Here is a 24060-nt window from a genome sequence, read left to right as displayed (position 1 = left end):
AAGAGTGTGTACGTGGCTGGAGTAGATGATCTGGACTGGGTTCAGCCCAGGGGAGAGGATTTCCCTGGCACCCATACATCTCCCAGCCCAACCAGGAGGATTTTGGGGTGTCATGGGCAGGTACCATGGCAGTGGCACTGGAAACTCAGGGAGTAACACCACCCAGCATTGCTCAGGGTGACACTACTCACTGCTGAGAGCTCCTTTTGCAGTTAGTACCTGCACACTGCAGCTCTCCCTGTGAGCCACTCTTCAAACACTGAGCACTGGGGCACTGCTGTGCCAGCCTTGTCTGCCCAAAGAGTGGCCCAGTGCTCTGTGGATGAGCTCCCTGCTGCTGCTTTGTGCTCCTCTTGTGTCACCAGCAGGGCAGGAGTGCCGGGCCACAGGTGACAGGAGATGCCATAGCCCCTTCCCAGAGCTGGGGAGGAAGAGGGCTGCAGCAATCCTCAGCTTTGCTCTTAGCAGACAGTGGGGTAAGAGCACTGCTGTGCTGGCTAACCAGCTCTTCCCTGGTCATACCCTGCCTGGAGGGTAATGTTGAATTTGGCTCTGCCCTTCCCCTGCAATCAGTCAACACTCAACAGTTCATTTTTCCTGATGTTCTTAAGGAGTTCTGGGAGGGGATTTGCACAACAAATGAAAGATGGCTGAAAGGATGTAGGAAGTCTGAAGAAGTCTTGAAGAGCAGCTGTCACAGCCAGACTCCACTGCAGATGGTTGTACTCTGCTTGTTTGAAATTGCAGCTGCAGTTCCCATGAGGGTCATTCCCTCCTCTGGCCTGTACTGGTGGGTTTGATTGCTGTGGGTCATGTTCCAGCCCCAGAAGGGTTGCAGTGATCTTGGTTAACTGCTTGTCCTTGGATAAAGGCTGAGAGGAATCCTTATTTGGTGTGACACAGTCCCACCAAGCCTTTGCACTCTCTAACACCAGTAGCAGTGACTGAACTGATCCAGTAAAGCAGCTCACCATGGTGCTGTCCCCTTTTTGCTGCTTCTGAAGCAGGGCCAGGCCATCCCTTTATTTATAAGTATTTCAGGTGTGGCAAGGTTTATTCTTCATGAAGCTGTTACTGGTTAGAGAGGTGGAGGAAGGATAATGGTACAAAGCTGTGACACATCTGTTCCAGCCCTGTTCCAATATGGGCTGGGAGCAGCTGATGGCCTCAGACTGCTGGTGTTCTTCCTAATTATGGTTGGAGATAAGCAGGGGGTGGATAGAGAGCAGATGCCATCTGTGAGGCCAAGTCTTCTGCTACTTGCAGGGTCTGTGGTAAGGAGAGCTCTGCTATGAAATATTTTGTGCCTGTTGGGAGTGTTTGGGTGTTAATTCAATGTGGTTTTGCTGCCTTTTGATGGGGTAATGGTAATCTGTGTAATTACAGGGTAGTTTCTCGTTAATAACTGCTTCAGTCATTTCTCCCTCCTGCCTTCCCCACCAGTTTCTTTTCTTCTGCAACTTAGAATGATATTACTCATAGAATCAGATGTATTTGTTTTGTCTAATGGAAATACAGGCAGTGGTATGTAAATTAGGTACAGGACCTGAGTGCTGTGATGAGTCGGTCACTGGTTCAGGCATCATTCACCCCTGCACTGTGGAGTCAAATGGTGGCTGTGGGAGAAGAGCTGCAGGTGCTTTCCAAGCCACTGGTCTTATCAATTGCTCTCCTCACCCCTCTGGAACACCACCAAAGGAAAGTGGGTTTGTGCACCTTTTGGTCTTATTGTGGTTGCTTTGGACCCAAATTTAGAACCACAGAATAATTCATGTAAGATCACAGAGTCTCACTGTTAACCTAGCACTGCTGAGTCTTTCATTAAGGGAAATCCAGTTTTTGACCTCTTTAGCTATGCAGGCTCTTTTTTCCTGTGTAATGTTCTGTCCTTCATCTCCTTTCTTTTTTTTTTTAATGGCATTTTTGCATTTTCAATCATATTTTCACATTGAGCTGAAAAGGAAATCAAGAATCTGCCAAAACATTCATCATCTCTTTTCTTTTCAAAATAGCATTAGAAGTCAGGCCTGATTCAGGGCCTGTGCATTGAAAATTACACAACCCAGAGCTGAGAAATTGAAAAGTACTGTGAACATTGGTTTAAATTTTTAACCAAATTCCTGTCAGCTGCATTTCTTCCTTTTATATATTTTCCTTCTATTAATATTCTAGTGAATGGCTTTACAAGAAACAATGAATTTTAAACAAAGCATGGAGGACTTTTCCAGAGAATGAATTTGAAGTTATAGATGTGCATATTCTTGCTAGGCTCTGAGGGAAACCACCCTACATGACATTGATTCCTGCATCCAAAACCAGCCAGAATATCCTGTGTTTTGAACAAGCTAGGAGAAAATGGGTACCATTTTCTCTTGTTTTGCCCCAGTAAAACCAGAGGAGAAGTGGAGACAGAACTCATTGAATAATTTCTGGGGAAGAGACTTTCATGTAGCTCAATTTTTGTAATGAAAAAGCCCAATATCCTGGCAGATTCTGAAAGGGTTTTCTGTTTAGGAGGAAATGGTAGGATGTCTTTCTTGTGAGCTCCTAGGTGAATATGAAGCTAAAACCACGTTGTCTTCAGAGATGCTCTGCACCTGCAGCTCCTCCTGGAGTTGGTGTGAATCAGGCTGGTGGCACAGACTCTGCTGTCATCTTGAGGGATCTCCTTTCTTTCCTTCTTTATGGTTGTGTCCTGACGAACTTGGGTGTGTGTGGTTAGATTTTTCTGCTTGGTTTTCATTTCCTTTCTGCAGAGGAACAGTTTGTGGGTTTTACATCCTGCCTCTTCACCACAGGTTTGTAACAGATTGGTGTGGGGAGCCAGCCAGCATCCCCAAAGGCAGCACTGAGAGAGCCTGAGGCTGCTCTGGTGGTCCTGGCACAGATGTTTCCAGCCATCACTCAGGCTTTATTAATTTACAAACATCCCTGAAGAAAATTGTGTTCTGAAAGGATCGAGGGTACAGCTCAGAGGTGAGATGTGTTAGGGAAGAAGAGCTGCTGAAAGTCATCTCCTGAGGCAGGAGAGCAGGGCAGTGGGGCATCCTTCCCCAGAGCTCTGTGCCCTCTGCCTGAGCTGGAGACAAAAATAAGATGCCTTTAGCAGCACCATGACCTTCATGAGTTCAAACTTAGATAGACCCAGCCCATGGGGTCCAGGGTGCAAGGGTGACGAGGACAAGCAATTACCTCCTGACACAGAAACAAATGTGAGGAGCTCAGTGCCAGTGTTCCAGTGCCTGAGGTCACCCTAGGGCTTGCAGGCCACTCAAGTTTTCTCTCTGGGCCGCTCACCCCATGAGGCCTCTCCTGAGGCTGTGTGGGAGTTGACATTCACTGTTCAGCTCTCCCATGGAAGAGGCTGTGGGTGAACAGTCCAGATACTTTCTGAGGGTCTCTGGGCTACAGAAGGTGCAGGTTTAACCTCCCTTATCCATTGCCTTCCCAAGCTGTTCTTGTCTTCTTGAAATCAGGCACTGCTGTTAAGGAGAGAAGGGAAAGTTGTGTGGGAGGAGACCTTTCCTCTGCTTGAGGGATGAGCTGTCGTGAATCTGTGTGAAACCAGCTCTTTCTGGCTCTTGTGGGTGAATTTGGGCAACCCCCCCTTCCTTTTTGAGCCCAGCCTGCTCCTGCTGAGCCAGCCAGGACCAAATGCTCCATCTCCACCCTGTGCTGATGTGCTGCAGGTCCCACGCTGCAGCTGCTGCACGGCCGTTCCATCTGATTTGCTGGGAGTCTCCCTGCTTTGCTGTATTATCGTGTCAGAAGGTAATTAAATAGACCCCAATTCTTCTAATTACTGCTCTCTCCTCGGTACATGCCTGCACACAGGGGTGAAGTGAAGGGTATGGAAATAATCACTGACAGATCACAGCTGGAAATCCGTAGCACCTTGGATAAACATTGGAGCAAAGGCGCCGTGCGCAGCCCAGGCGGCTCGGCTCTGCAATTACTGTGAAATCTGTCTGAAGAGATTGGGGCTTGCAACTGCAAAACAAGGCAGGCTCCTTTCTCCAGAGAGCAGCATGTCATGAGGGGCTCGCTGGTGGGGAGGAGAGGCGTACCTGAGACACAGAATGGGTTTTGTTGCTGTTGGCAGGAATCTTCAGCCAGAGGCAAGGTGAAATAAGAAATAAGCAGGTTAGTGAGAGGCGCCTCACTGCACAGGGGCAGCAAGGTGGAGGAACTCTGAGATCTGGCAGCTTATTAGAGATACAGGTCACCATTACATCCCTTGGTATTGTTGTGCTGGTAGATGCTGGGAACGTGGATGAGCCCTGGGTTGGGTGTCTTGGTGCTTTCTCTGCCTGGAGACCAGAGCTGGAACGAGACAGAAGTGACATCAGACCCTCCTATGTGCCATCCTTTATGCCAAGTGGTATGAGGTGATAAAAGCACCTTCATCTTGCACCTGTGCAGCTGTTCCTCACATAAGGTGAAAATATCAGTGTCTTTGAAGTTGTGGAAGATTTTCCTCCAAAAACTCAGGGAGAGGGGTTTCGTCTACAGTCCAGCTCCTGGTGAGGTGTTCCAAGGTTTTGGATCATACAGCGTTGATTTGGCAAGGCACAGATGCTCCTGACATGTCTTGCTGCATACATCATGGTGTGTTGCTTCTTCTTGTCTCATGTTTATGCTGCAGTCTTTAGAAAATCATCAGCTGCTGGTATCTGAATGCATTGCTATTGCAGGATGGTGAGGCAGAATAAATGTTTCAAAGATATGACCAGAAACATCTTCCTGGGGACTTGGTTGTTTGAGAGCCAGTTCTGCTTTATTACCTTTCCCTTCATCTGCCATTCTGCTTCTAAAAAGGTCTCCTAATGCCTCATGGGGTTAATAAACCAGGAGTGGAGGCAGGAGAGTTAATTTTGAGTCCTGTGCAATTTATGGGCTGGGGAAGCTGCTGCCAGCCAGGCGTCCGGAAGGCAGCAGAGCCATGGTGCCAGCACAGGCTGCTTGCAGCTCCTCTGCTCTGCTTAGCCACAGGGGAGCCTGAACATGTGTCTGTGGTGCTTAGAGAAGCAGGGAGAGAGCAAAAATGGGACTGTTTCCTCCTCCCCTTACCTGTTGTTTTTTATTAGGGGTTCAGCCCCTGATAAATACCCCTCTAATCTGTTGCCCTCTTGGTGAAGCTGTTTCCTCCTTTGGAAGATGAAAAATCCTTTTTTTTTTTTGTGAGCTCTGGGGCTCATGGAGTTAAAAACAGGGCAATAACTGAGAGCCAGTGGTGCTGGAATGGGCAGTGAGGGCAGGTTCAGCTCCTGAGCTGCTGCCCAGCCTTGCCTGCATAGCTCAGGTGGCCCAGGTCAAGGGCAGGATCAGCTCAAGCTCTCACCTCTGGGCTGTTTCCAAACCTGTGAGTGCTGGTACTCTCTGGGCAGAGCTGCTGGCATTCCTGGATCATGCTGGCAAAAACAGTGCTCTTCTCTTTGGGATGCTAGTCTGCTTCCAGTGTTTCACAGGAGATGCTTCCTTCCCTGGGCTGCAGTCACATTGCCTTTTATTCTTCTGGGAATGGCATTACTCATGTCCTCAGAATCCACTTCCAGACAAAGCACACGGGGCATTTATGCAGGAAATTGTTCCATTTTTTGCCTTGTTTTTTGCTGTGTTGATTGTATTCTCTCCAGTGTTGTTTGCATGAGGAAAGTGAAACACAGTACCTGAGCCTGAGGGGAAGCTCTTCAGAACAGAGCTGGCTAATTCCCGTGGGAAGTCAGCTGGATACCATGCCTTGGAATCCTGCTAATCTTAATGGTCTCTGTGGGTTTAACCTGAGCTGATGGGATTAGGGCTTGTGCAGATCCTGTTGCTGTGTGCTTCCTTCACAAACCACCCCTGCCGTTTGATCCTGCACCCACCCCACCCCAGTGCATGGTCCCTGAGGGGCCTGCTCTCTTGGTGAAGACTCTTCCTCCTTCAGAGAACCTTCTGGGATCAGGATGAAGAATTCTGAAGCAGGATGGGTCATGAAAGCAAACTCTATTTTTTAAAATAAAGCACTTTTTGGACCAGCACTTCTGGTTCAAATAATTTGGGGTTACACGCATGAGAAGGAATCCTGCATTTTCTTTTTGCCACCACACTCCTCCCTGGTTTACAGCCTGATTGATGAGTGTCACAGACCAGCTAGGACCCTACAGGTGACCCTGAGCATCCTGGCACTATTGAAAGAGTTCCACAGCATGAAAATAGCATGGAGACTACAGACAGAAAATAGCTTTAGCCTGTCTGACCCCTCACCCCTGTCTAATTTTCATGGGTATTATTTACTGCTGCAAAATACTACATGCTTAAGTTATAAGCTGATTTTAAATCAAGGCAATTCCATGGCCATCTGTGGAACTACATCAATTTACACCTGCTGGAGATCTCAGCCAGTGTTGATATATCTTCTTGGGTTCCATAAAAAATGATTTTTTCAGAAGCTGACTTGTTAGCTAAAGAAGCAGCAATGATCTTTTAACAGTGCTATTAGGCTGTTCAATGCAGCATTTTCATTGATCAATGTCCTTAATGTGGCAGAAGGATGGCTCCATTTTTCCATTATTTCTCTGTATCCAGCCTGGCCAGCCAACCACTTTGGTGTGTGGCAAGCACTCCTGATTACCAAAACCTCTTGTTAGGCTACAGACTGGTATGCCCATGGCAATTGTAGGCTGAGGGTGGAGATTTCCAGTTGTGAGTGCATTAAAAGCAGCCATGGTGTGCTGACCCACCCAAAAGGAAGGAGGTGTTTCCTTCCCCACACATGGGAACTCTTTTGTTTCTGCTGTCTCAAAACAGACAGGGATGAAGAGTGAATTTGGATGGGGAGGGAAATATTTGCAATAATGTCTAGTGAAATGGAAAAATGTTTGGGATAAGTAAAGAAAATGAGAGTTTTAATAGTTTTGGGCTGCCATTTCAGAGGTGATCAGTTCTCAGCAGACAGATTGTTTTTCCTGTCTGGGCCTCCATTTACACACCAGCTAAATGAGTTTAATAATGGCTCCAGCAAGGCCTTTTTGTCACTGTGATGTTCTCAAAGAGCTTTGAGGTCTTCCTTATGAGCACACAGCATGGGAACAGAGTGCTGCTGCCTTACAGCTGCAAAGCCACTTCTGCTTTTGGCTCCAAGGACTCTCAATTATTTCAAGATGCTGAGATGGGAGTGTGTTCTGGTTCAGTGCAGTGCACGTGGACATCAGATATCCTCTTGTGTCAGAGCAAGAGGCTGTAGACAGCAAGTGTCTCTGAAAGGAAGTACTGCCTGTCCTCTCCAGGTACAGATCTCAGGGATCAGCTCTGTGCTTTGGGTTAGAGGCTGTGATTTGAGACTAATGAGCCCTTCCACACTGGCAGTGCATTGTGGTGATGCTGAATTTAATGGGTTCCTTGGGGTCTTTGCACTCTTTCTGCAAACATTTCCTCCTCAGCCAGACATTTAGAAAGCACTGTATGTTTCCTCCACCCCTCTCCTGCTCTGCAAGCATGACTTTTATATGGATTTGATGGGTTTTGCTTAATGGTTTCTTCATGCTGTTTAAAGGATTTATGTGCCATGGGTTAATACACTTTAGTGTTGTCGTGGATTTGTACCAAAAGAGCTTTTGTTCTCAGCCCTGGACTTTAGGAAGCCTCTTTGAGTAGCTCTCAAATGATCTCTTACATCTTGTTGGCAAACAAGCTCTTCTGACCCCTTCAGCTCTGAGGTCAGACCCAAGAGTAGCAGCACCTGACAGTAATGCTGGGTAATGCTGGGGTCCTGTTATGGGCAGCATGTCCTTAGGTGGGGGCTTCACTCTCCAGCTGGCAGCCAGCAGTGATTGCAGAGAGCCAGGTAGCTCAGGAAAGTGAATGTGTGCTTACCAGGATCAGCAGCCAAGTTCTTGAGGCCTCACCGTGTGGTAACATGTCCTTTCTCAAGCATACAGAACAAGCAGGGAGAAGTTACCAGCACATCTTGCAACACTGCCAGACTCTATCTATTTTTCTTCTCTTCATTCTCATCTTGTTCTTCTTTCTCCTCTCCCAAATTTTCATCTCTCTGCAGGGAAAGCATTAACTGGTGTGAGGAATGCCAGCAATCCTCCAAGGGGTGTCCTTCCTTTCATAGCCTTGCCTCAATGCAGAGGAACATTTGCCTGCAGGTTGGGCGGTGATCTGCAGACCCATTAACATTTGTCTGTTAGCTCCTGACAGCACTTTAAGCTGTTTCTTCATGTAGAAAAGGAATACTGAGTGCTGGAGGGACTGAGTGAACCCAAAAGTTACAGATAGCTTTCAGAAAAGCTGGTTTCTGCAGGAGTCATCCATGGTCTCCTTGCCTCCGGCAGCAGAGCTGAGATTCTCTTTCCTGTGCCACCTGCTGACAGATGCAAATGGCAACTGTGTAGAAATAGCCTGGGGAATAGAAATTTTACATTTCTGCTCCAGATCTTGCAGAAAAGCTTTTGGATGGTGATCAGGGATTAGCTACCCTTATCATCCATCTGTCCTTAGTGCAATAACAAATCAGAGCCTTGCTCTGACCAGCCTTGTTCATAAACTGCAGGAGTGGCACTGCTGTGTAGTGGGACAGCCCCAGGGATTCAGATGAAGATGATTGTTGTTTTTAGTGCCAGAGATATGGTCTGAGCCACTTCAGAGGGATCCTGTTAGATCCTGTCTTCTCCCACTCTTCTGCCCCATCTGCCTGGAGCTGTGCCCATGTCCTGAGTGTGGGACCATCTCCTGTGAGCTGATGCTGATAGTGAGGACAGGTGGCTTGCTCCAATGATAAATCCAAATCTGTGTCTTTTGGGTTATTTGATTTTTAAATTAAAGGATGCAAGACTATATCTCCAAAGCTTCCCCAAATTTTACACCTATAGCTCCTCTTCACATGATAGTGAGCACATGTGGCTTCCTCCAATGATAAATCCAAATCTGTGTCTTTTGGGCTATTTGGTTTTTAAATTATAGGATGCAAGACTGTATCTCCAAACCTTCCCCAAATTTTACACCTATAGTTCCTCTTCACATGCTCTGCAGAGGAACCCTGTGACACTGGGTCCCCCTCTCCAGTTCTTGGTCATTCATTCTCTAATTTTGCAGCCTGGCTTAGTTAGAAGGTCCAGAGTTCTGGAGATGTGCCATGAAATCAGGAGCCCCTCTGCAGCCAGAGACTGACCAGGCCTGTGCAAATGGATGGAAAAAGGCTTGCAAAGTGGAGACAGTTTCTAGACAAAGGCAGCATGCAGTAATCCCTGAAGAGTAAATGGAAAACAGATTACGTTTGTTCTCAGATCTGTTCAATAATGGAGCAGCAGGCAGCTGCTGGCCTGCCTCCCCGGGGTCCCTGGCAGGAGCAGACAGCCACTACATTATTAATTGTCTGCTGCTGGCAGTCCAGCGGGACGCAGCGGGGCTGCTGGAGAGGAGCCTGGTGCTTTGGGAAGCAGCCCCTTCCTCCTCCTGCCTCCAGGGCTCTCTGGATAAATGACTCTCTTCCCCTGAAAACTCCTCCTTATGGTGTCCACGTGGCTGTGGTCACAAGCTCTGCTGCAGCCACAAGGCAGGCAGTTCACCCAGTGCTCTTCATTCACTACCACAGTGAAAGGGACTGGGCAAAGCCAAGGCTGTAGCCTCGTCCTGTGTGGGGGAAACTGAGGCACAGCTATGCTGTCACATGGATATAAACACCATGGATGTGCAACACACATCTTCTCATAGTATTCTTCTTGTTAGAGCTTGTCCTGGTCGTTGGGAGGAAATCCAAGGATGGTCACTGTCACAGGTTTTTTAGCAGGGATGGACCAAGTCGTCTTTTTTTTCAGCGTTCCAGTTTTAAACTGGGAAGCGTTTCCCTGCTCATGGCTCCAGGCCTCCAATAGTTGGCTTAAAGAACTCTTTCTTAGGCCACTGTTCTCCCTCTGGTCATCAAGCTTTTCTGCTTCATCTTTTGCTCCCATGCCCAAAATTTAGTCAACCACTTTGGCTGCATAGGTGATTCTTGGTCTGAGCTGCAACGTGGTTGTGTTGGGTGAATGATAATTCATTTCAAATCTCCAGTCTGTAATGAGCATTAACTGCTTTATCTGTTCATCTTGAAACAATCCCTGCTGGAGTGTGCCTTGGCCTCTGCCCTGATCTTTGTAGGAGCACTGGGGGCTCACCTGATTTAAAAGCTTGTTTTAACCAAGTACATAAGTCACACAGGGAGTCTGTGACCCCAGCATGAGCTTAATTATTGAATTAAAGGTCAAAACACACATTTGGTGACTTTCACATTGCTCCCCCCAAAAAAGAAAAAGCTTTACTAGGAGACGTCCAAACAGAACAATGAAAAATTGTTGTAGAAACTGGGAGTGTTCTCTCGCCTTTTCTTCTCTTGTGTCCCTTTCTGCTTATGCACAGTCTCAGAGCTGATAACAGTGGTGCGTTTGTGTGAAGAATTCTTAATTTCCCTTCCTGCTACTGCTTTCTTTTATTTTTTTTTAATTTGTACTTTTTCAATATAATATCGCCTCACAGTGGCTTGCTTGATAATTTTTGTCTGAAATTCTGGAAGGTGCCTCCTGTGAAAGCTGGCCGTTTTTCAAGAAACTGCCTTGTTCTGGTCTTTTTGTTTATTTTGTTTGGTTTTTTTTAAAGTGAAACCAACAAAAGAAAATGTTATCTTTTCCTCTAGCACTTGGTGTAATTGGAATGTTGCTGTGCACATAGCAGGGATGTGGACTGCCTTGGATTACAACTATACCCATGTGTATTTTTGACTGCATCTCACCTAAGCAGTAGCTCACATTTAGAAAACCACCCATGGATTTTTTTTTTCCAGCTGGAAAAAAATAGTTTTCTTCTTCTGTCTTTTAAAATTGAGGATATTTTCCCTCTGGACAGGGATTTTCTTTCATCGTTGTGCTCCTCTCTCATCATGAAGTGACAGAACATATCCTGCTGCCTTTAGCAGAGCTGCAGCCAGAGGGGAATCTGTTGGGAATTCATGCAGAGAGGATTGCACCAAAGAAAGGTGATGGAGACCAAGTTATCAATGCCACCCTGGCAGCCTCAGAGAGCAGGGTTTGCCATCTGCAGTGTCTGATGCAGGACACACCCCACCAGAACAGGACAGGCCAATGTCTGTGTGTCCTCGAACACCTACAGGAGGTGTTGTGGCAGCCTCAGGAGAAAATCACACAGGGGCAACTCAGCACTCCAGACCTCAGGAATCTGGGAGTTACCAGACAAGATTTTATCTGCTCTTTGTTTTTTTCCCTTGTTTCCTTGGATTTATTTTTTTTCTTTTTCCTCCAGTCTGCCATCAGTCTCTCGTGTCTGCAGCTTTCCTGCACTGGGAGGGGAGACAGAATCAGGCTCTTGTTGGAAGGGGAAAGAGGATCACTGACCCCATAAGGATGCTTGTGTGCCTGGAAGAGGTGTGCAAACCCATCAATGTCCCTGAACCTGGAGGCTGGATGATCCATGTTCCTTTTTATTCTTTACTGGGAGGGTGCAGAGTACAGAAATAGAAGTCAGAGCAGTTACACCCACTGAACAAAAATAATCTGCTCTTCTAATAAGCACTGCATTAATGATATGGTAAGAAAGCAAGGGCCTCTCATTATTTTCAGCTCTGCTCCCACTCTGGACAGATTACTGGGCACAAGCAGGAACTTTTTATGAGCAAAAGAGATTTTTACACAGCTCCCAGTCAGCCCAGTGATGGGGAAGGGAAGAAGGAGGCAGCTCAAATGCTCAGCCTAGTGCTGTGCATCTCCAGGGAGAAACAGTTAAATGGAGATATGAGGACTTGCCTTGCTTCACAAGGAAATAGTCTCTTTTATGTGTATCTTGCCTGTGTTGATATTTGAAAGCTATTTTGGGCCACAACAGCAAATTTAATCCACAGTTTGTTCTCTCTCTAAAGTATTGTACCGTAAAAACTCAGATCAATTTTGACAGCTCCAACTATTTAGATTGGAGAGGAAAGCCAAACAATGAATCACTCTGAATATTTACAGTTGAATTCATCCCAGGGTACCTGTACCCACCTCACTGAAATGAAAGCATTATCTGAGAGATGAGCAGAGCCTTGGAGGCTCCCAGCTGTGTTCCCAGCTTGCATGGAGTGTTGTTTCCAGGGCTGGGAGATGAGGGGCAATCCAAGGCTGATGGTGCAGAGGGGTTGATAAATTCAGAGTGGTCCACACACTGTCTTTGGGGATTTGTGCTGCACTTGATCTCTGCTGAGAGTCAAAGCACTTGAACCAGAGTAAATATAGCTTTCTCACTTCCCTGGAGCTGGCTGAAAAAGTGAGAAAGTTGTGTTCACAAATAATTACACAGTAGTCAATTTTCAACGGTCCACAGGAAAAAAAGTCACAATGAAAAAAGCCCTCACAGTAAGTTATTGAATGAATTTTCTTGGATATCTTATCATGTAATAGCCTGTGGCTATGACTTGATATGCAGGAATCAGTGTTCAATTCTCAGCTCTGGTCCCTTTTTCCTGTGATCTTTACCCAGGGTGCTCCATTTCCCTCCTGGCTCAGCTGGAAAATCTCTTTTCAGGTTTTTGCCTGTTGCCCATCACTGCAGCATCTTCCCCATTCAATTGATGGCAATTGCAAAGTCCTTTGCAGCTTTTATGGGCTTCATAATGCTCCCTCACAGGGAACTCAACAGTCTGTATTGGCTATCACTGTCATCCTCTGAAATACTGCTGGCATTCACACATGTAAGGTCCCCATGCCAGGGGGGCTGCAGCCACTGTGCTAACTACAACTAAGTGCAGGGATTGCTCTGCTGCTCAAATGCAGCTGTGTCCTGAGTGCACAGAAGGAGCTGCATGGCTGAGTTGCCAGCAAACAGCTTTTTGCTCATTTCTTGGAGGAGGTGACCAGCTATTGGCCAGAGATAGGAGGAACAATTCATTCTACAGGCTTTCTACCCCTGATGAGAGCAGGATATGCTGATGTGCTGATTTTTGGACAGCCATGCTAGGTGTTTAGGTGTTGTGATCCACTGTGTGAATTCTTTCCTTTCCTCATTTTTCTGCTTGTTTCCCCTCCCAGCCTGTCCCTGTGTGAGCCTCTTTGGGGTTTACCTCTGTTTGTGTCCATCAGTGTCTCAGTGTGGCCTCTCTGGGGTCCCTGACACCCAAGTACCTCTAAGCCCTGGCTTGAAACAGTTGTGTAAGATCCTTCCAGCTCGTCTCCTGTGTGGCTGAAGGCACCTCTGCCCACAAAGCAGGGATTAGAATGGTTAAACTGTGAACAGACAGGCTGTGGGATGGACAATAGCAGCTTTCCCTTAATCCAGTGCCTGCCTGCAGATGCCATGGATAGCACAGGCAGGACAAGGGGGAGCTCAGCACTGTGAGGGAGAAGGGAGAGTGGCAGCTCAGATGAAAGGAAAGATGGGGGGAATCCCTGAAAGCATGGCTAAATTACTGCTCTGCTTATTCTGCACTCTTTATGTGGAGAGAGGGACTTGTTCAGCTTCCTGGTGTTGGTGGTTTATAGGAGCTCAAGTCTCACCTCTGCTCTAAAGTGCCAGAAGGGAGACATATACACCTTAGCAGGAAATCATAAAAAGCACCAATAAAGTCCTGTCTCTCCCAGTGTGGGGGTGGGAGTGAGGGGAAGCATCAATGCACTGAGGGCTGAGCAGGGCTGCAGGGGTTTGGATGGGGAACAGGCAGGGAGTGATCCCACTCTGCAGACGCTCTGTGGCAGTGCCAGCTGGAGGGTTGTTTGGAGGTTTGAGTGCCAGTTCCAGGCTCATTGGAAGCACTATTAGGGATGGATGTTGCAAAGCTGAATCCCTCCCTGAGGAGGGAATGCTCCATGCCAACCACTGCGCCACTGACAGCTCAGTGTGGAGGCAGTGGGAGATGCAGCCTCTCTTTCTCCTGTTTTCAGGCTTGGAGCATCCCTTCTCCTCCTAACAGGTTTGGGGTGGTGGGGAGAGAGTTTGTCTGTCACAGCCTCAGCAAAGACAGCATAGAGCCTGAGACTCCATGGCAGAAGCTTTTACATTTTACCTTTCCACTTTTACCTTTTTTCCACTTTTACCTTTCCACTTTTTACCCTTCACCCTTTTACCTTTCCCCACTGCTGCATTCATGGGGATCCCATGTGCTTTCCTGTGCCCTCCCAAAGGCAGCTGGAGAGAGGCAGAGAAGGGACACACTTGTCACTGTCCCTGGGAGCCTTCCAGCAGCACTGAAACGTGCACATGGCCTCAGCGAAGGGCTGATTGCCTGGAGCCAGGAGCAGGAGGGGAGCAGCCCCATGGATGGATGTCCCCGTGTCACTGTGCCTGGCAGGGTGGCACAGCTCCTTCACAATCTCACCGTGCCAGGCAGCTCCTCTGGGCAGTGCTCACTGATGCTGGCATTGCATCCAGGGAAGAGCCCTGCTGTGTGGAGAGTAAACAAAATGCTTAATTTGCAGCCATTGATTTATGGTGCTGCTTGCTGAAATGATATTACAGTTGGCTGCAAACTGTTTTTCATCCTCTGCTAGCAGCTCCCATCACAACAGTGCTGCAGAAGCTCTTGCTGCCCACTGAGAGCAGTGCCAGCAGGAGGCTGGGAAATGCCAGCTGCAGCTGGAGAGGAGGGTCACAGCCTCAGCTGGCACAGGCCAGGGTGGCACTACCCCAGCTGGCACTTGCCCATGCCTGGTGTGCTGCACTGGAGGGCTCTGCTCCTTGCACTAGCACAATGCAGGCTGTGGACCAAGAAAATTCAGTTTAACTCCTTTCTGTTGATGAATATTGAGGGGAAAATAATTGTCCTAAATGCAAAGAAACCTGGAGGAAAAGGCATTTGTGTTTCTTTTGTTCAGTAGAGGTTCTCTTAGTCTCTCTGCTTAGTCCATGCCTGTTCCTTGTTATGTATTTCCAGTTTAGCCTGTCTGTCACTGAGGGAAGGACTCCATGAGCAGCATTTTTTGTTTCTAGTGCCCTCATCACTGTGGAATCCTAAACCTCTCATCCACCCTGTGCATACAAATTAAATAAAGAAAAAAAACCAACCCACTGTGTGTGGTTGGTGATCAAAGGTAGGGAGCTTGCAACCCAACAGGCATTTATAACAACAATTGAAATTCTCATTGATCTTTTATCATTGCTGGCTGAGCCTGCCAGCTCTCTGGAAAGCTGTGGTCTGTGTATTACGTTTATTGTGGCTCCATTTGTGACAGCTTCTTGGAGAGAGGCAGGGAACTCATGGGGCAAACACTGGATGGTGGCCAGAGGAAGGCAATACTCACCAGGAAGATGCTACAACTCATTCAGTGTAATTGTAGTGGCAGAAAAACAGTGGTGGTGGGAGAAAAGCTAGCTGAGGTCGGTGATGAGAGATGACTTGGCAAGCAAGGGCCAATTTGGAGGCTGTTTCTCCCCTCTCTCCCTGCGTGGGCACTGCCCAGGTGTGTGGATCTCTGAAATGTGCTCTTGTGTGACATGATGGATTTGCCCTGAATGGTTCTGTAATGGGATACCTCGGAGAAAAATGGCTTTACCCTTTGAAGCACTGAGGGCTGGATTGCTCAGGGGAAGCCCTTGAGCTGCAGCTGCTCTCCCTGAGCATCGTGCAGGGAGGAGGGCAGAGCCTGCCCTGCTGTGAGTGAAACTGGGGCTGGCCAGGCAGACCCCCCTGCCAGCAGGGCAAACTGGTGACAGCTCAGAACCAGCAACCCCAGCCAGGGGTAACTGTGTTCTGCTGCCTTTTTATGGCTCTGGGCCTCACCCAGGAGCTGATGGAGAATAACACCTGAGCATTGGGCTGTCCTTGGTGAGTGGTGGGGGCTGCAGGGCAGGCAGACCCCTTCCCTTGCTGCCTGCCTGTTGCCTGCACACTGTGCTGAATCCAGTGTGGGTGGATTTATCACAGGGCAGGATGCTGCCTTGGCATTTAGTCCTGCAAAGCTCAGCTAGATAAATTACCTCATTGCCCAGCCCTGTCGGTGCTGCACAGGGAGCAGGGAGGCAGCAAATGTCTCCTTGCCTGTCAAAAAGGGCTGCTGTGAGCCAGCAGCAGCAGGGCTCCAGAAAGCTGCTGTCCCCTGGATGCCTTTTCCTCCCTGGGACGCAGGTTCATGAGTGGAGAAGCTTTGTGGCAGCAGGGACCCAGAGGATTGCCTGGCACTGGGCTGGGCTGTGCAGGCTGCTGCTCTTAAATCTCTGCCTTGTTAAACGGGATTGGCTTGTCTGAGAGCAGGCAAAATGCCCTCCCAGCACATGGGCATTAGTGAGAGAGGCTCAGGCTGCCAAGACATCATTGCTGATCATTAAGTGTGTTTATAAAGGCAAGGCCAGGAGCCAGGCAGGCCCTACTGATCCAGCCCTGCTGCTGCAGCACAGCCATGGCAGGGGATGCAGCCTGGGCACTTCTTCCCCCAGCTGGATTAATTTATAAACTAAAAAAGGCTGATGGGAGTCAGGCCTGTGTGATGGTGTTTGCTGTGGTCTCAGGATGAGGGAAGAGATGAGAATGTTGACTCCTTGTTTCAGAAGGCTTGATTTATTATTTTATGATATATATTCTATTAAAACTATACTAAAAGAATAGAAGAAAGGATTTAATCAGAAGGCTAGCTAAGAATAGAAGAACAGTGATAACAAAGGCTTGTGACTGACCAAGACAGTCTGGACAGCTGGACTGTGATTAGCCATTAATTAGAAACAACCACATGAGACCAATCACAGATGCACTTGTTGCATTCCACAGCAGCAGATAACCATTATTTACATTTTGTTCCTGAGGAAAAAATCCTAAGGAAAGGATTTTTCATAAAACGTGTCTGTGACAAGGCCTGAGCCCTGACTATGCTGGCAGCACTCCTCACTGAGCTCCTGGAGAGTCCTGGCCATCACCAGATGGGGACAAGGTCCTGTGCGCTCCCAGGGGACAAGGCTGCACTCCCAGCACCAGTCCATAGCAGCAGAGAGGTGATTTTAGCCTTTAGCCAGTGCACAGATCCTCTGCCTGCCCACCATGATGCACAAAATGCAAAGTTATTCCCTTACCTCTTGGAAAAAGCACTTGTTTCCCTCTGTGCCTGGCAATGGAAATGAAAAGCTGCTTGGTGGGGAGGCAGCGTGGCTCTGTGCTAACATCTGGGAGTGATGGATGGCACTCACAGAAAAGGTGTCACAACCCATCACATGCCTGAGTCGTGACAACAAAGGGGCTGTTCTTGCATGCCTGTCTCCTCTGCTCTGGCAGTGCTTGCACACATCGTTCCTGAGCTTGAGATCATTCACGCTGGAATAACTTATAAAGCATCACTGTACCACTGGGATTTCAACTTCTCCTTCTCTGCAGCCTTAAAAGGAAGGAGCTAAAGGCAGGATACACAAACTGATGAAAATTACTGATTTTATTCACTATTTTTACCACACTTTTCCCCCAGAATAAAATTGTATCTGGGTGATTTAATAATCTTGAAGTATTCTGGGCGGGGATGCAGAGCTGAAATGCAGTCAGCACTCAGCACTTTAGAGAACTGAGCTGTATTTCTGGTGTCTAGGGACTGGTTTAGGATTGTAACTTTAGCTGATTAGACAACTGGCTCCAACACATTGCTCCCACCTCATTTTCTTCACATTTTTCATAGCATTTTTTTTCTGCAGGCAATGTAGTGTAAGCAGGTTGTATTCTCCTGGATTCTATGAAGAGAACTTGCAGAAATGGGGCTGGAGCACAGGGGTATTTCCCCATCCCCACCTGAGCAGTGAAAGAGGACAGTATTTGCTGTACTTAGAGCATTTGGGGGTGGAATGGGGCTGAACATCTTTCCTGGCAAAGTGTATTTCTTCTTGTGGAGCCTTGTGGGATGCCAGGATCTAACTAAAGCTTCGGATCTCCTAATTTGAGTTAAAAGAAAAAATAAACTCAGAGACTGGTGTCTCTTAGGCTGAGCTGGATGGTAGATTTTGGGCAAGTGGGCTGGGAAGTCAGGAATCCAAGACAAGTGGTCAGCCCTCCTTCATGGGCTCCCAGCCCAAACCCAAGCTGTCATTTCCTCATTCCTCTTGCAAGTGCTGTGTTCTGTCACTGCCTCTGCTGCTGAGCTGTGTTAAATGCTGCTGCTCCAGAGTGAATGGCTTGGCCTCTGCAGGGGGCAGGTAAAATATATGTTCTTCAAGAGACACTTGCTGCCAGCCCCCTTCCCTGAAGGTGGACATTTGTTATTATCCCAGGAAGTGAAGGATGTGCTGCTGAGGGATGTAATTCACACCAGCAGAAGCCTCCTGCCAGAGCCCTCATCCCTGTGCTGTGGCTCAGGAACAAGCACAGTCCTTGCTGTGGATATGAAGGTTGAACCCTCATCCTCTCCTAGGAGGCATCAAAACAGGGCAGTGCTGGCATTGCTGAGGTGATAAAGAGTCAGGGGTGTGCCTCAATCTGCCTGGCATGGCTGGTTATCAGAGCCACCCCTTGTCAGGATGATGGCAACTGAAAACCCTAAGGGCAGGTTTCATTGGGATGACCATTCACACATGTCTGAATTGCATTTTAAATTGTAACTTAGGTGAATGACTTACATCAGCACTCCTGCTCCACCACAATCTCTGTGACTGCCTGATTAGTGGATAGGAAAATTATTAACTAGGACTTCATTTCCCATCATATTGGGGTTGTTGTTGTTGTTTTATGGGGTTTTTTCTTCCCGAAAGTCTGGGCCTGTAGATTATCCTGGCTCTCTCAAGGGCAGGCAGTTTCTGACGTCCTTGAGAGTAAATGCCAAACTGCTCAGGCTTGGCTGCAGCGCTGGCTTTATTTGCCAAGGACTTCAGAGCATGCCTGAAGAACAGAGGAGAGGGAAGAGGGAAAACAGACAAGTAATTCTGACACACTTTAGTATTCCTGGCGGTGCTGCTGCCATCAGCTGTTCTATCAGCTTTCACAGCCCATGCTATAATTAAGATCTGTCAACACTGATAAAAGGGAGAACATTCAGTCAACTAATTAAGTATCGCTTTAATACTCTAATATTTAAATTCAGGTTCCTAAATCAGCAGAATAATAAAATGTTTTATGTCTGCTTAAATGGCAAGGGAACAGAATGTGAATATCTCAATAGTGGATTTAATTATCAATCTGCCTTTCCCCCATGGAGCACGGGAGGTCTCGGTGCTGGTGCAGCAGAACCAGGATCCCTGGCAGCTGTGGGAAAAGAGTGCAGGGCTGGCTGGAGAGCAGAACCTGGGCTGGAGGGAGCTGGGGAACCTTCCTGGAGGGGCCAGGGCTTACAGCCAGCCTGGCTGGGATGCAGGTGTTTAATTGTAGTGTTGAGAGATGTCCTTTGCAATGTGCCAGGGCTGGGGATGGCTCTGCATGCTGACACAGATCAGGGCATCAAGGGGAGCATCTGGAGCTGGGATGCTTTGCTGTATTGTCCAGATATGTGAAAAAAGCTGAGCAGGGAGCAGGCATTAAGTTGAGCAAATGCTTCAGCAGGCCTGGCTTCAATATTACCTTTCCTTTGTCCTTTTTGTGTTAGCTTGCTGAGAATATTTTAGTGAGCACGTTTACTGGCAGGAGCGTGTTCATGTGGAAGGGAAATATTTGTTCAATTAATCTCCAAGAGGACTGCAAACTGAGATATTTGAAGTATTTGCAGTAGAAGCTTGATGATGACTGCTGCACTCATCCTGGCAAGGAGCACAAGCAGCTCATGAGCACCATTAAACTGAGCAGGGGAATTAATTGGGGTTGTTGTGAGGGGCTGCTGCTAATGATGGCTGGGGTCTGCTGGGGAGCTCTGGCCAGGCAAGGATGCAGGGCCTGGAGTTCTTTTAAGATGTAAAGTTATTCTCAGAAATTACATGGGATGGAAAAAGGCTTGTGGGGGAGGGATAAAAAAAATCAATTTGGAAAATCCAGCTTTGTTCACACATAATTTGCAAACTGGAAAAGAGGTGAAATTCATCAAGGAAATGAATCGTTACAAATGATTTGTTCAGCTGTTGTAGGGAGACGATTTATGAATATTGATCTATTTGTAATTGTGAATAACTCCCTGTGGAAGCCGTGTGCTGTAGAAGTGTTGGGTATCTGAAATCGACTGAATTTTTTTAACATTGCAGTTACTCCAAAAGGCTTTAGTCAAGATTGCAGCCTCCTTGTGCAGTTATTTGTAGAGGTTACTGTAGGAATGAATGCTTGGCCAAAGAGTTTTCAGAAAATACCCTGGTTTCCATTTTCCAGCAGGGCCCCTGAAATACAAAATGACTTGCCCAAGGTCAATTAAAGTCTGTAGCAGACTTTGGGAAAGAATCATAGTTTATTTTGGTTTGCTTTGGTTTGTGGGAAATAGTCCCAGAGCAGGAATTATTGGCACGTCTGCTGCAGAAACCCAGCTTTGCAAAACTGAGGATTTTTATTGGAATGCTTGAGTTTTGAGGAGGTGGTGTGAAATCCTGTGTAATTCCCTTGCTGTGCAGGAAATGGAGAGTGGGTCACCCCCAACAGGCAGCTCAGCTGCCAGGGAAGTGTGGGAAGGTGGGATGGATGCATCTCCCCCAGAGGGTAGGCATGGGCACCTGCAGGAGGTGTTTTGAACTGAGCAGGGAAGGAGAAAGCATCTCTGGGGCTGAGTATTCACAGCACAGCACGGGTGTGCAGCTCTAAGGTTTTTATCCTTCCTCCTCTCACAATTATTCTCTGGGTGCCCTTACCCTGTGACTCTGGCATGGTGATTTTCTGCTGTGCTGCCCAGTCCTGAGCATGCCACTTGCTAAGTGAAAAGAGATGATCAGCAAAATCATGGATTATTTGTTTTAAAGGAGAGAAATGTGGCAATTTTTCATACCCTGCAGCTCCTTCCTGACAACTCATCCTCCTGCATCACATTGCAGTGAGTGACAGCAACCAGAGGCTATTCATAAGGGTGGCATCTCCACATGTAATAATCATAATTACATGAAATAATAACTATCTAAAGGGCAGCACAGTGAGTGACAAGCCAGAGAATGTACCTTGACACCTGCCAAAGATGTACTAAACACACAGAGAAATTTTCCCCAGGATCCTGTCACTTTGTCAACTAACAGAACCAGCCAGAGTTAATAAAATTACTCCAACAAAGTCAGGCAGGGCTTTTTCCCTTGCTGTCAGAGCCTCAGGTTCACAGGTTCACAGAATCACTGAGGAGCCTGCTCTAGGTCTGGAAATGATCTTGTCGTTACTATTTCTGGCTGTAATTAATTGGAGAAGTTTCTCTTCATGGAGTTTAATCTGATAATTATTAAAGATAATAATTGATAAAGTGCAGGTGGCAGCAAGCTTGAGGGATCTGGCTAAAAACCCCAAAACCTGGAAAGGTTTGACATTTCCTTTGCTAGCATTGCTTCTGGTATTTTATTCTACCTGTGTGTAAGGGCTAAACCCTGGGATGTGGAGTCCTGTGTGGCAGCTGATAACACTCACAGAATTTAATTTTTTATCCTGAGGTGCAGCAGCAGGTGATCTTATATTGTGCAATGTCTAATCCTTTGTGTAAGGCAAACATGGAAATTATGGGGACAGACCTTCCTCCCTGACAAAATGGTTATGGAAAGGGGGATAGGAGTGAGAAAGGTGTAATGTCTGTGGATAAAATATGGATGATTCCAATTAGAGTTAAGGGTATTGTGTCCCCCACACATTTTTTAAAAATCATCTGCAAGTTATGCCAATTAAAATGAAACAAAACCTGTTTGGCTGAATGCTGGCTTTCCTGCCCAGGCTCCCTGGCTTGTGCTGTGGGTGGGTTTGGAACAGATATTCCCAATCCCAAATATCTCACAGCAGTCAGAGCCCTGGAGGTGGGACTGTGCTTCCTTGCAGAGCCTGGGGAGCGCTGCAGGAGTGGAAGATGCAGGGCTACTTTTTGCAAGGCTCATTATAATTAGATTATGTGCATTCTGAGTGTCTCTTTAGTGCTGTTCTTAGACACTTAAATAGCAATTAGGATTGGTGGCAGGGCTATTTTTGCTCACTGTGGCTGTGGGATGTGGTGTCTGACCGTGTGTTACATTGTCCCTCATTTCCCTGCTTCCCTGTGTGCCCAACCTCGGCCTGGTTTTAGGGACAAGGGGCGGCAGCAGTGTCACAAAGAGAGAGGCACCTGTGTCCCCAATGTGGGTGTCAGACATCTCAGCTGTGGCCCAGCACACGGGATGAGGTTCATGTGAGAGGTTTATTTATACTCCTGGCGGGATGCACCAGTGGTTTCCATGGGAATGGGAAGGGCTGCACAGTAGGATGGCTGCTCTTACTGCACATGATAGAGAGCTAATGGGGAGGGCTGCAGCCTCCCTGTGCCCTCATTAATCCAGCCCCCTGCCAGCTTCCCAGCCCTGCTGGGCAGGTCATGGGCCGTGAGGTGAGAGGTGCAATTTTTAGGAAATAAAAGCATTTTCCCGTGGCAGTGAAGGGGTAAAAATAAATTTTCAGTGCACCCTTTTCATGGGTTATTATTTTGGAGAGTAGAGGCGAGGAGGGTTTATTTGTTCAGTTTTATTCCTGTAATGAAAGTTCTGTGGGGAAAAGCAGAGCTGCAAGGGGAGTTTGCTTTGTTATCATTGGGTCTTGCTGCTGTGTGGCTGCCCAGAAAACCAGGGGGAGAGCACAGGTGAATTTGGCATCAGCTGCCATGTGCTGATGGAAGTTGTTTGTTGGCCAGATCCTGCTCCTGGGCCCAATTCCCTGCAGGCATTTCCCAAGTCTGTAGCACAATCTGCCCCATGCCTGGTTTTGCAGGGAAAGCATCCTAGAGGGAAGAATTGGCCACAAACTGGACAGTTCCTGCATCCCTCCTCTAAATGCAGTGGCTGTAACACCTCCCCTTTGGTTACCTTGGAGTTTTTGAGGAAAAGTACAAAATTCACCCTTCCTTGCAGTCAGACACCATCCCAGAGCTCAGGCTGGGCTCCTTGGAGGGGTTGGGGTACCTGCACCTCACCCACCCAGGACCAGAAAGGTCCTGGTCCTCCCCTTCTGACAAGGGGAAGCTGCAACCTCAGTTTTCCTTGGGTAGCCCTGAAGGGGCTTTAAAGCTCAGCATCCCCCAGATGGTGTCAGGCAGAAATAAAATCTCAATTAGCCCCCATTTTCTCGGAGGGAGGGAATTTTTAGGAGTGTGTGGTTTCCTGGAGCCTCTGAGTGCCATCTGCTGGGCGAGGGGCTTTGCTCTGGGGGCTGTGGCTGCAGAGAAAACATCCACAGGGAAACACAGATTGGCAGGGAGAGGCCAAGGGCTGTTAATAATACAGTAGGTAAGGGAAAGCAGAGGATAGAACACACCAAAAATTGCATTCAGACAACATAGATGACAGTTATTTTGATTTGTAAATGTCTACCTAGTTGGAAAAGCTGCCATAAATAATACCCAGCTGTCAGGCTGTCCTGATGCACAGGCTGTGTGCTCAGGCGTGGTGCTGATGGGGGCTATATTTTTCTCAGTGTATGTACAGGATAAACACACACTCTGCCTGCACATGTTTGTCATTGAGAAATCCCTGCTGCACCTGCCCTGTTCAGTCACTTGAGTCTTCAGAGGCAGCGCGTTGTTGAATTTAATTTTTTTTCCCTTATATAATTTTCCTTCTTGTCCCTCATCTAAGGCAAGAAAATCTCTCATCCCACAGCTCTGCTTGTGCTGTAACACAAATTGGCTGCCTGCTTTGGCTGTGCTGGAGCAGGTGGCAGTCTCTGGGTACCCAGTGCTGCACTGCACCACTCGTTTCTCCTCCCCAGGCTGGGGAAGCACAGAAACCTGAGCCATTCCCAGGCAGGCACTCGGCTCCTGCCAACATTTCACCTGCTTTTTGGATAAACACAGCACTTCAGGGCTATCAATATTTATGGATTAATGTGTTTGAAGGCCGAGAGGGAGCGTTTATCATCATCCACTCTCCCCAGTGCAGGCTGTGGAGCAGCCCCAGCCTACCTGCAGGCAGTGCAAACAAAACCTTCGTTGCTGTTGATCTTAGGGGCAGTTTGGGGTATTTGGATCAATTCCTTGATTGGAGCAGGAACCAGCAACAAGGACAAGTGTTTCCTTGGTGGGGTTTGCCTGAATTTAAGCTTGT

This window comes from Zonotrichia leucophrys, chromosome 15 (assembly GCF_028769735.1).
Source record: "Zonotrichia leucophrys gambelii isolate GWCS_2022_RI chromosome 15, RI_Zleu_2.0, whole genome shotgun sequence".
Classification (NCBI taxonomy): domain Eukaryota; kingdom Metazoa; phylum Chordata; class Aves; order Passeriformes; family Passerellidae; genus Zonotrichia; species Zonotrichia leucophrys.
The sequence above is the reverse complement of the archived record's forward strand: the minus strand, read 5'-3'. Positions refer to the sequence as shown.